The following is a 14,849-nucleotide window of genomic DNA, read 5'->3' on the forward strand; positions in this document are numbered from 1 at the left end:
AATACAATCCCTCCTGCTTTTTTTCTGCGCAAAAAACATGTCCATCAAAAGCGTCCCTGCGGCGGCGGCGGGAGGAATGCAGGCGGCTGGAATGGGTCCGAGGGTGGCGGCAAGAGCTCCAGGGAGGCGCCGAGGCCCCGACTCTCTCTCCCGCTCTCTCTGTCTCTGTCTCTGTCTCCCTCTCTATCTGCATTTGGAGCAGGCCATTCATTATAAAAAAAATTTTTTTAACTACTAAAAATAATACAATTGTGTCTGTTTCTTTAACCCGAGAGGAATGCCTGTACGCCCGCCGCCTGTGCCCGCGCCAACCCACCATCCCCGCGAGGACACGCTCCGTGGCGCAGATTGGGAATGTTGAACCCAGAGACGGAAAGACACCGGCCTAAGGTCACACAGCAAAGACAGGATCGAAACTCTCGAGATTCTCCACTAGCCCGGGGAGAGCCTGGAAGGGCGTAAAGGCAGCAGGGAGAGGGAAAGGATCAGCATAGGCAAAGGGTGGTCCCCTGCTGGGGCCAGTTTCAATTTTGCCTCCGGTTGGTAAACTGAGTCAAAGTTATACAGGCTGAGAGGCTCCAGGTGGCAGGAGGGATGGGAACGGGGTGCTCTTGGGCATTGTCCCTGCCCGCTATATCCGAGACCCCGTACTTGGATATATGTGACTGCCATGCTGTGCAACCTTCAGTGAGTTGCTTGACCTCTCTGTGCCACCATTGGTTAAAATAAGGTATCAGAGGCCAGAGAGGTAACACAGTGGGCAGGGTGCTTGCCTTGAATGCAGCCAACTCGCGTTTGATTCCCAGCATCCCTTAGGGTCCCACAGGCACTGCCAGGAGTGATCCCTGGGTGCAGAGCCACGAGCCAGCCCTGAACACAATTGGGTGTCCTTCCCCCCAAATAGTAATAAAATAAGGCGTGAGAAAAGAATGCCCATCACTCCCCATGTCCCCCAAACACTAGGGACGGCACTTGGTTTGCTGTCGGTGTTGATCTGTCTGTGAAATCAGTGCAGGTTTGTTTTTCCTTTTCTTCGCTGTGGCTTTGGGGTCACACCCGGCGGTGGTGCTCAGAGATCACTCCTGGCCGTGTTCAGGGCACCCTACGGGATGCCAGGGATCGAACCCGGGTCAGCCTGCGTGCAAGGCCAGCGCCCTCCCCGCTGTCTGATCACTCCGGCCCTGGGGTGGGGGGTTTCCAGCCCCGCATCTTACCAGGCCCCCCCCCCTACCCCGCGGGGCACCTCCACGGGGCGGCTGGCGCTGGTGAACTGCAGCCCTCCCAGATCCCCGCCCCCCCCACTCCCCTCTCTCCCTCCCCCCTCCCTCCCCCCCCCCCCCCCCCCCGCTGCCACCCGAGCCGGCACCGCCGCATAAATCCTGCTTTACGACTGCGATGGAGGGAGCGGTGCGGCCGCCCCAGCCAGGCCCAATTAATTTTTCCGACTGGCATCTGTGCAGTGGGCGGCGCGCTTCCGAGCTCGGGGAGGGCGGGGGCAGGCCGAGCTGAGGACAAGGTCGTGGCCAGGCCCGAGGAAGCGCCGTGCAAGGAAGAGTTCCACGTTCCGAACCCTGGGCTTCCAGGGGGTGGAGCAGGGCCCCCGAGATGGCGCAGAACTCTAAGAAGGGGGTGCAACTATGAGCGTGTGTGCATGCAGAAACAACGGGGCGGGGGGCACACCCGGCGGTGCTGGGGGTCCTGGCACTCAGGAATAACTCCTGATGATTCTCCGGGGAGTCTGTGGGACGCCAAGGTTAAACCTGGGTAGACTGTATAGGAGGCAAAGGCCCTCCCCGCTGCGCTGTCGCTCTGGTCCTGTGTTCCTGCAATTTTTTTTTTTTTGCTTTTTGGGTCACACCCGGTGATACTCAGGGGTTCCTCCTGGCTCTGCACTCAGGAATGACTCCTGGCGGTGCTCAGGGGACCACATGAGATGCTGGGAATCAAACCTAGGGTGGCTGCGTGCAAGGCAAACACCCTCTCCACTGTGCTATAGCTCTGGTCCCATCCGTGCTAATTTTTTTTTTTTTTTTTGCTTTATGGGTTACACCCGGCAATGCACAGGGGTCACTCTTGGCTCTGCACTCAGGAATCACCCCTGGTGGTGCTCAGAGGATCATATGGGATGCTGGGAATCGAACCCAGATCGGCCGCGTGCAAGGCAAACGCCCTACCCACTGTACTATTGCTCCAGACCCGAACCCATTCGTGCTAATTTTAACAGAGCCAAAAAGAAGCAAAACTCCAAAGGAAGTGAGGGTAGGGCCACATAGCTGTGTGAAGGAACATCTCTAGGAACAAACGAGTTCTTAGCCTGTGCAAGGGTCCTGGGGGCAGGTGGAGCAGCGGGAAGACACAGAGAAAGGAAAAGGCTCCGTGGGGGCTGCCGCAGGGGGCGGAGGGGAGGGCGGCAGGGGGAAGGAGTGCAGGTGCCACGGGATCCAGGAGGCGGGCTGAGGGTCGAGCTCACACGCGCCCTCTTGTGGCTGCTGCGGGAAAGACCAAGGGGTGGAGGGAGCCAGGTGGAGGGGAAGGGGAGCTCGCGCGCGCCCTCTACTGGTGGTGGAGAGAACAATGGGGGCCCCCACGATGGGCAAGAAAACCCAGGGATGGACCCACTTGTGCCAGTGGCGAGCCCCCAGCTGTGCGCCGGAGTGGCGCGGCGGGAGAGGCCAGCAGGCTCTTTCCTTGCTTAATGTGTTCTCATCTTGCTGCAGTCACAGCAGCTGACTCTCTCTCTCTCTCACACACACACACACACGCACCCGCCCCCCACCCCAATCTCCAGGGACCTGAGGACCATCAGGGGCGATAGTGCAACGCGAGTGCAGCGTGCCTCGGAGTTTCCTTCAGGGCTGACTCCTGGCTCTGCACTCAGGAATCACTCCAGTCAGTGCCGGGGTGGGGGGTGGGGGGTGCCTAGGGGAGGCGGGGATCGAACCCAGGTCGGCCCCATGCAAGGCCAGCACCCTCCCCACTGTGCTATCGCCCCGGCCTCTGTAGTTGTGTCCTTTGGGCCTACACATTGGTGGTGCTCAGGGGTCGCTCCTGGTGGTGCTCCCACATGCAAATCTTGTGCTCCAGCCCTTTGAACCAACTCCGGGACCCTGGAGCAAGGCTCCAAAACCAGGTCTGCGGGGAGTGGGGGCTGGGTACCACTCAGCTCTGCCGTTCCCACTGGTCTGACCCTGGGCAACTGGGATGCTGGGGGGTGGGGGGGGGCGGTCCAGCCTGGGTGAGGAAGCACCGTTGGGAGGGGCCCAAGGCAAGTCCCACCCTGCCAGGGCTGGCGCAACAGTCCAGCGGGGGCCCGACCCGGGTTCGATCCCCGACATCCCATAGGGTCCCCTGAGCCCCACCAGGAACGATCCCTGAGTGCAGAGCCGGGAGTCAGCCCTGAGCACCGTCGAGTGTGACCTAAAATCCGAAAGGAAAAAAAAAAGAAATAAAAACAACCGGTTCTACCCTGCCCTCCCTCAGGGACCCTCCAGAAGTCGTTTCAATTAAGAGCGAATCAATTAAACCAACTCCCAGCCTGATCTGCCGCCCGGACCTCAGGCGGGCAGAGTCGGGTTCAAGCAAACGCGATCTTCGGGTCGTTCCAAGCCGGGGCTGCCGGATGGACGGGTCAGGAGCCCAGCGGCAGGACTCTTGGCCCCCTCGTGGAAGGTGGGGGGTGTCCCTTTGTGGGGAAACGGAGGTGGGGGGGAGGTAATCTCCGAGCCTGGGGCGTGGGGGATGGGGCGCGGAGGGGTGGGGTGGGGGTGTCAACGCAGGCAGCATGAAGAGAGGGTGAAGAGAGCTGCAGGGAAGCAGGGTATAATTTGCTCATTTTACCTGTCAGTCAAGAGTTGTTGTTTCTTTGTTGAAGGCACTCAGAGAAATTTGACACCTATTTCTCAGGAGAAAGCATCGTGAGTGAACCCGGCCTGCCACCCCCAGACCTGGAATTAGCCCAGCCCTGAGCCGCTGCGGACAGCCCCTGAGCAGAGCAGAGCAGAGTCCCGGAACCCTGCCGGCAGAGCCTGGATCCAGCCAGACCTGAAGCTGCATTTCTTCCCTCGAGGACCTGGCTCGTGCCATGGGGACTCAGAACATTCTTGCCAAGTGTTGCCGGGTCCTCGTCTTCTGGGGCGGAAAGGGATGGAGGGGTACGTCCATAGCTGTCACTCAACCTCCCCCCGCCCCCAGACACCACAAATACAGCGTTATTTTATACCTGAGAGAACCCGGCCTGGAGGGGCCACGAAACCCAGGAGGAGAAGCGTGTGGCCCCCACCTGACATGGGTCATCTCTGAGCACCGAGTCCAAATCCTCCACCCCAGTGAGGCTAAGAAACGCATTTGGGGGCTGGAGCAATAGGACAGCCAGGGAGGTATTTTGCCTTTCATGCAGCTGACCCCGGTTCGATCCCCGGTATCCCCTAGGGTCCCCCCAAGCACCGCCAGAAGAAGAAACCCCCGAATGCAGAACCAGGAGTCAGCCCTGAGTACCGCCGAGCATGGCTCACGGCACACACCCCCCCCAAAAAAAAAGCTATTGAATGAATGATAAATGAATGAATCTAGCACAAGGCTCTCTTTGCTTTGCTTTGGTCTTGGAGCCACTCCCGACGATGCTCAGAGCTGACTCCTGGTTCTGTGCTCAGCTGGGGGGGGGACCTTATGGGATGCCAGGGATAGAACCCAGGTGGGCTGCATGCCAGGCCAGCGCCCTGTCCACTGACCTATCCTGTCGCTCCAGCCCCGCCCACAGCCTTCCTCTCCATCAGATGCTCCCCGAGCTTTGCCTATTTCAGGGGGTCCCCAAAACAGCTGTTCCCCCGCCCCCACCTCCACCACCACTTTGGGATTTGCCCGAGTCCAGCTCGGCTCCGGCCCTTGTCACCTGCCCCCTGGACCGACCCGGGGTGGTGCCCGTGTCCAGCTCTGTCGACCCCCTGTTCCTCCGCCCCAATTCCCCGGAACCTGTTTTCTGAAAACCTAATCACGCCAGCCCGTAAGTCGACATGGAAATAACTGCCGAGCCCTTGACTCGGGGTAATTAAGAGCATTTTGGGACGCCTGGCTTGATTAAAAGCAGATCACCCGTTCAGAATGAAAATTCGGGAGGCAAATTGCTTTTGTTGCCGCCGCGATGCTATTTTAAACCCACGAGGCTCTCGAGCTAATAAAGACCCGTCACTCGGCTGTCGGCCGTCGGCCCGGCTGTGTGCTGCTGACCGTCCCCCCCCAGCCCTCCAGACCTCACATCACATCCACATCACATCCCCTGCGTGAGCTCTGCTGTCACCCCCCCAAACGAACCTGGCTCCCAGGAGGGGCCCCTGGTGTTGACCCGCCCCACCTGCCTCTCACACACGAGCCCCCCTCTTCTGCAGCCTTCGGGACCCTGCTGGGCTTTTGGGGTCACCACTGTGTTCCCCCCAGAAACACAGAACAGGTCAGGCAGCCAAGCTCAGAGAGAGGCAATGAAGGATTCGATTAGAATTAATCAGGGTGGGCGGGAGCTGTAGTACAGTGGGGAGGGCATGGCCTGGCATGCAGCCGACCGGGGTTCGATCCCTGACATCCCACAGGGTCCCCCGAGCACTACCAGGAGTAATCCCTGGGCCCAGAGCTGGGAGTCAGCCCTGAGCATCGCTGGGTGTGGACCCAAAAACCAAAATCACTGTATCACTGTATCACTGTCATCCCTTTGCTCATCGATCGATTTGCTTGAGCGGGCACCAGTAACGTCCTCATTGTGAGACTTGTGGTTACTGTTTTTGGCATATCGAATATGCCACGGGGAGCTTGCCAGGCTCTGCCATGCGGGGGGGGGGGGGATACTCTCCGTAGCTTGCCGGGCTCTCCGAGAGGGACGGAGGAATCAAACCTGGGTCAGCCGTGTGCAAGGCAAACGTTCTACCCACTGTGCTATCGACCAAAATCAAACAAATAAAAAAGAATGAATTGGGGTGTATGGTCCTGGCACCCAGAATATCAGGGCAGTAACCCTGATATTTTGTTCAGATATCACTTTTTAAGGTCCCATAGCCTAGTGGGGAGACTGCCAACCCGGGTTTAATCCCTGGCACCCCATAGGGTTCTCCGGGCCCCAGCTGGGGGAAACCCTGAGCACAGCCAGGTATGGACCCAAACCCCAACAAAGCAATACATGAGAAATAATTGTGTAGGGCTGGAGCAGGTAGGGCATTTGCCTTGCATGTGGCTGACCCGGGTTCAATTCCCAGCATCCCATATGGTCCCCTGAGTACCGCCAGGAGTAATTCCTGAGTGCATGAGCCAAGAGTAACCCCTGTGCATCGCGGCTTCTGCGTCTCCCGCGCCTGCCCGCCTCGCCTCGGGCCTTTGTTCCCCTTCCCGCGCCCCTGGGCGCCTCCATCCCTCCCCGCGGGGGCCCCCGGCGCCGGAGAGCGGCCGTTTCCAGGGGGGCTCGGGGTCCGGGGGCGCAGAACCGCCCGCCGGGGACGCGCCGCTCTGCCGGTGCTGCGCGGAGCTGTCCAGGAAAACGTCCTGGGGCACCTGGGCGGCCGTCCTGCTGGGGGGTGGCAATTCGGGGGGGGGTGGTCTTCGTGGGCGGAGGAGGCAGGGAAAGAGGAAGCTCGGGGTGAGGGTCAGCGCTGAGACCCCTTGGCTGTGTCTTCAGTAAATGTTGGTGACCCCCGCCCTTATATATTGCAAAACAGAAGGGGAAAAAAATAAAATCCCCGGGGCTGGAGCGACAGGGAGGGCCTTTGCCTGCCCGGCTTGTGGCTCACCCAGGTTTGGATCCCCCGCATCCCGTGGGGACCCCCCTACCCTGAGCCCCGCTAGGAGTGATCCCTGAGCACAGAGCCAGGAGTCCGGCCCCAGGGAGTACCGGCTGGGAGCACCCTCCCATCAGTGTCAAAATAAAAATAAAACCCAGAAAGCAAACCAAGGTCGGGGGGGTCTTCTTGAACAGCGCAGGGGGCTTACCAAGCACCAACCCCCTCCCCCACCCCGGACACACACACCACCCCAGATTGGGGGCCCTATGGGGTGCCCCCCCCCAACAGAACCCGGATGCGTGATGCATAAAAAGCAAGCGCCTTCCTGCCCTGCCCCCACCATCTCTGAGATACCCCCCAGTAGAGGAGGTCTGCGGTCCCCCCGACACCCCCACCCCGCGCCGGTCCCCTATCGCCCCACCCCACCCCGGGGTGAGGATGTGAGGATCAAAGTCCAGGAACTGGTCAGCTCCGGATCGGTCCCGCCTCCCGCCCTGGCCCTCTCTCCTGCGGGCGTCTCATTTCCTGCCCAGCCGGGGGCCTCATCTCGGCTCCAAACCCATTTGGGGGAATAAGAGCTCAGGCCTGAGCACCCCTCAGGGGTCATCGCGCCCCACTGGGATGACTGGCCAGCAGCAGATCTAGGGGGGCACTCGTGGACTTTGGGGGATCCCAGCCGGCCGGCTTCCGCCCCCAAAGCCTTATGCGTGCGGCTAGAGAAGGCTGAGAGCTGGAGCCAGAGGGCTGGGGGGTGGGGGAGGGCGCTTCCGGCACACGGCTGACCCGGGTTCGATCCCCGGCACCCCACAGGGTCCCCGAGCCCCGCCAGGAGAGATTCCTGAGCACAGAGTCAGGAGTCAGCCGCCGTGTTTCACTGCATAAACTCCCTGCCCTTACACACCCAGTAGTATTGACACACATTTTTTGTTTGCAGGGCAAGCGCCCTCCCCGGCCCCTTCTGTACCTGTATAGCCACGTATGTTTCTACTGTGCCACATACACCACACATGTACTGCCACCTACATGATCTGTAGAAAGCACACACACACACACACACACACACACACACACACGTGTGCTGTCAATGCCGCGTCTACCTATGCACACCCTGTAAATGCTCTTAGGGCCATAAATAAGGTCCTATAGAGGCCAGCTATCCCCACGTACAGGACCCGCACATACCGAATATCCCTGTATATACACGCATCATGATTCAGCCGTATATCTCCTACTATACCGCATCTACAAAACACCCGTCCAGCCCCCCATCTTAGAGACACCGCACAGACCAGCGGTCACCCCCTGCCTGGAGTTACGCCCATCCAGTTACCCGAGAGAGGACATCACTGGGCTGACACAGGCTCCTGCGTACCGTGGAGAGATGGATGCCTCCCCATACAAACGGGGAGGGGCCAGTTTGGGAAGACCCCCCCCCACCAGCCCCAGGCACTCCTCTTCCCCCCCACCTCCCCCGCCCCAGAAAGGGAAATTGGATTAAGTGGGCACCCACTAGCCAAGACCATCCGTCACACCAGCTGAAGGACTGTGTATTGATTTCCCCGTAGTGGAAAAATGAAATGATATCCCTTTTGTTATTTAAAACGCTGCTTAAGCAATTCTGTAATGGACCAGGGCCGCCTGGGTCCCAGCCCCCCCAGGATGCAGCCCTGTCATCTCCCCCCCCCCCCCGGGAATTGATGGGCCCCCGGGACAGCTCCATTTGTGCCGGCCACGGGTGCAGTTTTGATTTATTAAAGACATAACAATTATGAAAGTGGCTGATTTATAATCAACTCGGCCAGGGTTCGGGGTGGGGGGGCCCTGATTGATTTGGGGGGGGTGCTGGGGAGATTTAGAAAGGGGAGGTTTGACACACTGGGAGGACAGACAGGCCCACCCGTCTTGGGGACAAACGGGAGCACTCTTCCCTGCCCCCCCACCCCGTGCGTGCCTTCCCTGCCCCCCTCCTCCCCTCACCAACCCCCCCCACACCTGGCCTGTGACTGAGGGGGTGGAGGGCGGAATCTGGGATGGGAGGCCCGGCCTGGAGTTTTGTTCAGATCCAAAGAGTGTTGGCTTGTCACCTGCTGTCACCAGGAAGGTGAGTCGGGGACACTGTCCTTTCCCAGGGATCAGCTGTGCCTTCAGACACTCCCCACAGACAGGGCCAGAGTGACAGCACCACAGGGAGGGCGCTGGCCTTGCATGGCGGCCGACCTGGGTTCGATCCCCGGCATCCCACAGGGTTCCCCCTACCCTCAGCCCACCAAGAATGATCCCTGAGCACAAAGCCAGGAGTCAGCCCTGAGCACCCCCGGGCGTGGCTTCCACCCGCAAAAATGCAGAGATTCCTCCCTCACAATTCCCCAGAAGGAAGCTCTGCTCCCTCCCACCCCATACCTGGTTCTTATGCCTTGTTGTTTCTGGGGTTGGGGAGCTACTCTCGGCACAGTGCTCCAGGCATGCTGCTGGCTTCCGAGACCCTGTGAGCCATCCAGGAATGGAACTGAAACCAGCCATGTGTAAGGCAAGTGCCCCCCTCCCGGTATCTTTCTGGCTCTGCTTGTTTGTTCGGGTTTGGTTTGGGGGCTGCACCTGTCGGTGCTCGGGGCTGACTCCTGGTTCTGTGCTCAGGAATCACTCCTGGCAGGGCCCAGGGCACCCTGTAGGTCTCTGAAGATTGAACTTGAATCAAGCCCTCTCCCTACTTGCACCATATCTGTTTCCCCTGGCTCCGTCTTGGCTATAAAATATATATATATAGGTATATATATATATTTTGCTTTTTGGGTCACACCTAGCAGTGCACAGGGGTTACTCCTGGCTCTGCACTCAGGAATTACTCCTGGCAGTGCTGGGGGACCCTATGGGATGCTGGGAATCGAACCCGGGTTGGCCACGTGCAAGGCAAATGCCCTACCAGTGGTGCTATCGCTCCAGCCCCTCAAAATGATATACTTTATATTTTTATATTACTTTTATATTTTATATTAATTTTATACTTCCAAAATTATATTTTTGGGGGCTGGAGCAATAGCACAGCGGGTATGGCGTTTGCCTTGCACGCGGCCGACCCGGGTTCGATTCCCAGCATCCCATAGGGTCCCCTGAGCACCGCCAGGAGTAATTCCTGAGTGCAGAGCCAGGAGTAACCCCTGAGCATCACCGGTGTGACCCAAACTGCCAAAAAAAAGAAAAAGAAAAAAGAATACAGAAGCAAAGGTGGTGGTATAGGGCCTCCAGCATCGCTGGGTACGACCCTCAAATACACCCCCCCAAAATGAAATAAATTTAACTTGCCCATTTGCAGCTCAGAGGGCTGGCAGGCACAGGGCCGAGTTGCGTGCAGTGGGCTGGTTCGGTCCCTGCCATAGCCCCCCGCGCGGGTATGGAGAACACACATTCCCGCCCCTAGAAATGCAGCCCCTGAATTCGACTGCGCCCAGAAGGAACAAGCAGATTGTATAAACGGCTGAGGAAGAAAAGTAGGAGCTGGCTAGAAGCAGAGCCCCGAGCCCAGACCCCGTGACGGCCCCGCTGAGCAGTTTTAAGTATCATTAAAGATAAAATAATTTTTCCCCCTCTGAGCCGCGTGATTGACGCGGTAATGGGCGCCGCCGACAGGGAGAAGGTCAGGCTGGAAATGTAATCAGTTTTTTCCAGAGCAATGCATAAATAGGATGGTGGAGCGGCTGGGGAAGGGGGCAGGGAGACCCGAGAGAGCGTGTTTTCTCCTTTTCCTGAGCCCCTGAGCTCACAGCTGCAGGGCACAAAGCCGAAACCAGGCCCTCCCCTCCTCCACCTCCCCCCTCCCACCGCACCCTGGAGTGCAGTGGGAATCTGGGAGGCTTCCTGGAGGAGGTGTAGCAGAAGCTGGGAGGAAAAAAAAGAGAAGGCATGGCCAGCAGGGGGCGCCGTGCTCAGATTCTCTTCTGGTACTGCCCTGGCTGGGCTAACAAGGCAACACACACACACACACACACACACACACACACACACACACACAAACACACACACACACACGCACAAATGTGCTGGGCTACAGAGAGCAGAGGGAGGGTACTTGCCTTGCACACAGCCAACCCGGGTTCGATCCTCGGCATCCCATATGGTCCCCTGAGCACTACCAGGAGTCACCCCTGAGCACTGCCAGTGTGGCACCAAAACAAAAACAAACAAATGCAGGAGAAAGGGGCACACATACACATGCACACAAACACTCACACACACACACACACACACACACACTCTCACACACACCATCATTATCATCATCATCATCAAATTATTCCCAGATCCAACCCAACTCTTCCACACAGGGCTAGGTTTTCATTCCAGCTCTCAATTTTTTTTTCTTTTGGCTGTAAAAACCTTTCTTCATCTTCCTCCTTGTACTTCCTGCCACTATGTTCAGCCTCTCAGGAACATAATAAATCTGTGTCTACTTTAGTGTGTTTACCACAGAGATGGCCCCAAATGGCTACCAGTGCTCCAGCCATCACATTCTAGATCTGGGAACATAAACCTGAGTCTTCTTCCTTCCTTCTTCCCTCCTCCCTCTCTCCTCCCTCTCACTCTACCTTCCTCCCTTCCTCACTCCCTTTATTCCTTTCTATTTTTTGGGAGGAGTTGTTTGGTTTTGGGCCACATCTGGTGGTGCTCCAGACTCCGCACTCAGTAATCACTCGTGGACAGCTCTGGGGACCCTATGGGCTGTCTGGGATCAAACCCGGGTCAGCAGCATGCAAGGCAATGCATGCACGACCTCCCTGCTGTGCTATGGCTCTGCCCCCGCCCCCAAATCTGTGTTTTTGACAATCTACCTCATTGCTCCACCTGGCACCGAAATCAATGCCAAAGCTCCAGCCATCACATCCTAGAGTCGGTCTGCAGAAAACCTCGGGAGATTTTTCTCCTTGAGGTAGCCCTGGGACCCCTAAGCACTTAGTCCAGAGAGAGCTGAGTGGTCACTTCAGGGACTTCGCACGTGGGCGCCCCAGGTTCCGTCACCGCCCCCATCTAATCCACCATCACAGCCAGCAGAGGAGGGGGTGGGATGCAGGAACACCCCCAAGGAGATGAGACAATCACCCAAGTCTTCTGTGGTTCCTGCAAACCCACAAAGATGCTGGTGACTTGCAGCCTGGGAGCGGGGGTTCTTCTTACTACTGCCCCCCAACGAGACAAGACACGGGGCACCCCTAGGCCGCCACACTCTGCCAGGACGCTCTGTTTCAGGAGCACCGAGTCGCCTCCAGACGGCCAAGCCGACCCGGCAGCTGTTACTGATTACAAAGTGCTCCATCCCACCTCACCAGGCACACCCAAGGTGTCCTTCTCTACCCCGTGGGTGCTCAGAAGTGACCCCTCTCTCTTCCAGGGATTGGGGACTGGAGGGGGGCACTGGGCAAACCCTCGCACCCTCGAGACTGGCAGCTCTTCTGGGTGTGTTGGTTGTTTTACTGTGCTTTAGGGTGCTCAGGGATGACTCCTGGTTCTGTGCTCGGGGCTGACTCCAGGTTCTGTGCTCAGGGCTGACTCCTGGTTTTGTGCTCAGAGCTGATTCCCAGTGGAGCTCAGGGACCCTGTGGGGTACCAGGGACCCACGGGCGGCAGCAAGCAAGCAGCTTCCCCCCAATACTAACTCTCTGATCCTTGATTACAGTGGACAAGGGATTTCTGAGTGGAAGAGGTGACACGGGGACTCGGTGCCATCTTTCTTCGCTGGAGACCCTTGTTGGATCCCCACAATTGCAGGCTCAGTATCTCTGAGCAGGGTGCACACCCTCCCAAATCAACAGCAAAGTTGAGGGAGTAGGAAAGAAAATGGGGGGGCTGGAGAAATAGGACATTGGGGAGGGCACTTGCCTAGCACGTGGTGGACACCCCCCGTTCAATCTCCGGCATCCCATAGGGTCCCCCAGCCCCGCCAGGAGTGATCCCTGAGTTCAGAGCCAGGAGCCAGCCCTGAGCAATGCCGGATGATGTGGCCCCCCAAATTGGGATTCAGAGGAAAATTGGGGATCAGAGGGGCTGGGGACACCAGAGCCGCAGGCACATGGCTGGCAGGCAACCAGATGTGGGAGATTCAAAGTCAAGTCGAGGGCGGGCTGAGTGAGTAAAATTATCCCACACATTTCTCTCCAGGGAATGGGCCTTTTGCTAAAAGTTCTGGGGTGGGGGGGTCGGGCGACAGGCGTTGGGGGAAGGGAGGGGAGGGAGCCAGAAGAAGGTTCCATCCTTCCCCTTGGACTGTGGGGATCCAGGGAATTCCTTCCCTGCCGGCTGGATGCCTGTTAAGTTCTGATCACGAGATTAGGTGATTTCATGATTATTTGCAAAGCTCTGGGAGGTTGGCGCCTGCAGATAATCTACCGTCACCAGGGCGGCCGCGGGTGGCATTTCATCTCCCCGGCGGTTCAGATGTGGGGCCAGGCGGGCAGAGGGCGGGGGCCGGGAGCAGCGCAGAAGCGGCTCAGCTCCCTGTGCAAAGAGGGTCGGACCCGGGGCCGGAACTAGGGCAGCAGGGAGGGCGTTGGCCTTGCAATCAGCCCCGGCATCCATAGGGTCCCCTGAGCACCGCCAGGAGTGATCCCGGAGCGCACAGCCGGGAGTCAGCCCTGAGCATCGCCGGGTGTGGTGCCAAAACAGACAAAAGAGAAGGGTCACAGCCCCCCAACGCCCCAGCGCGCCCACCTCCACGGAGACAAAGCTGTATGTCATCCCTATAGCGGCCAACAGAGGGCGCCCGTGAGCTCCTGGGTCACTGTTGACCCGCAATGCTCCAGGATGCCCTCCAGCAGGAGCAAAGGACAGTTCCCCGTAGCGGCCACCAGAGGGCGTGCGTGAACCTGCCCGCTCCCATTTCTCCCTTCATCCCAGCACCTAAATTCTCCCAGTGGCAATTAAAGAAGGGTGGTCCCGCCCCGCCCCAATTTTATGCAGAATAAAAGAAATATTGGGGTCGAAGCGATAGTACAGCGGGTAAGGCGTTTGCCTTGAACGTGGCCGACCCGGGTTCGATCCCCGGAATCCCATAGGGTCCCCTGAGCATTGCCAGGGGTGATTCCTGAGTGCAGAGCCAGGAGTAACCCCTGTGCATCGCTGGGTGTGACCCGAAAAAAACAAACAAAAAAAAAAGAATAAAAGAAATATTTTTGAGTTGTTGGATTTTTTTTTTTGGTGGGGGGCCCCTGCCGGTGGTGCTCAGGGCTGACTGTTGGCTCTGCATTCAGGGTAATACTCAGGGGACCCTATGGGATGACGGGGATCGAACCCAGGTTGGCTGTGTGCAAGGCAAATGCCCTCCCTGCTCTGGCACAGAATAAATGAAATCTGAAAGGAATGTTTAGTCTTTTCAGGAGTAGGGAATGGATGGGAGTGTGGGGAAGGGTGGGAGCTCCGGTGGAATGGAGAGGTGGAGAGGGAGGGATAGATGGGTGGGCAGATGGATGAATGGGTAGGTGGGTGAGTGAGTGAATGGGTGGATGGATGGATGGATGGATGGATGGGTTGTTGGGTGGGTGGCTGAGTGTGTGGATGGTGGGTGGATGAATGGGTGAATGGGTGGATTGTTGAATGAATGTGTGAGAGAATGGATGGATGGGTGGATGGATGGATGGGTGAGTGGGTGGATGGATGGATGGATGGGTGGATGGGTGGGTGGATGGATGGGTGGGTGGATGGATGGATGAGTGGGTGAATGAGTGGATGGATAGGTGGACAGATGGGTGGAAGGATGGGTGGAAGGATGGGTGGACGGATGGATGAATGGGTGGATTGTTGAATGAATTTGTGGGTGAATGGATGGGTGGATGGATGGGTGGGTGGATGGATGGCTGTAGATTCTCACCCTGTAGAGCTGGCTGCCCTTGACCGTGGATCCTGGCCACCTTTCCTCTCCCGCCCCTCCCCTGACCCACCTTCCTGGCTCTGCTGGTAGCATTGAGAACTCAGTGTACCGTGCGGGCAGGTGCATGCAGACCTCAGCTGGACCCTCTCAGCAGACCTCCTAGACCTGCTGCCCAGAGCTGAGGTATCCCCCCCAGCCAGGGCCCCGCGTTCAGCCTGAATAAGCCTTCCCCCCTCCGCCCC

This window comes from Sorex araneus, chromosome 2 (assembly GCF_027595985.1).
Source record: "Sorex araneus isolate mSorAra2 chromosome 2, mSorAra2.pri, whole genome shotgun sequence".
Taxonomy (NCBI): Eukaryota; Metazoa; Chordata; class Mammalia; order Eulipotyphla; family Soricidae; genus Sorex; species Sorex araneus.